Raw genomic sequence first — 863 nt, 5'->3', positions numbered from 1 at the left:
ACCAGCCGTACATCTGTTTTCAATTCGTTGCAAGGCAAGTAAAATGCCAGTCGAATATGCGCGGAAGTTTTTGGTGCACAGTGTCATTTAGCCATTCCTCCTTCATTAATTCGTTCATTCCTTCTTTCATTCGTTTGTTCATTCATTCATTCATTCATTCAAGACTTGACGCAGAGCTGTACTCATGACATAAAGCGCATCCAACTAGAAGAAACGAGACTGGTCAGAAGCACGCTCATACCCAGGCTGTCTTTTCAGGTTTTCACATACCTCAGGGCAGTCCGTGTTACGGAGATTTAGTCAGTCTTTAGTACTGTCCTCTTTCTTGGTCGTGGTCTTCTCACCACGTCGTCGACAGGTGGACTCGGCATGTTTGTACTTTTGTCCCGTAGTGTCCAAGCAGTACGAGCAGTAGTGGGCGTAACGGCACGAGGTGGAAGAACACTCCCCTTTGACTTTGTTGTACTTGTAACAGGTCCTGACGGTTGTCCTCGGCTTACCCGTGGTGTTGTTGTTGCCCTTGAGGTTGTCGGGGTCGCCGTCAAAATAGTAGTCCTTGAGTTCCGTCCAGTCGTTGTTCCACTTCGTGGGGTCGCGGAGGGCCTGGTTGATAGCCGCGTGGTGAAAGGCCCTGACGACCGGCCAGCGATAACGTGCCAGCCGGTGGCAGGCGAACTGAAGAAGGGCCATTCGTCCCCTGGCTTCCCAGGTCGGGAGGTTTGGCGACAGGAGCAACCCCATGCTGCCGCTGAGGAACTCCTCGGCCGAGAGGTCTTCATACTTCGGGGCCTCTGCGGACTGACTGTTGAAGACAAAGTTCTCGGGAGACAAAAGCTTTGTCTTACCTTTAGCGGGAGCCTTTT

Source organism: Branchiostoma floridae, chromosome 7 (genome assembly GCF_000003815.2).
Source record: "Branchiostoma floridae strain S238N-H82 chromosome 7, Bfl_VNyyK, whole genome shotgun sequence".
Lineage (NCBI taxonomy): Eukaryota > Metazoa > Chordata > Leptocardii > Amphioxiformes > Branchiostomatidae > Branchiostoma > Branchiostoma floridae.
The sequence above is the reverse complement of the archived record's forward strand: the minus strand, read 5'-3'. Positions refer to the sequence as shown.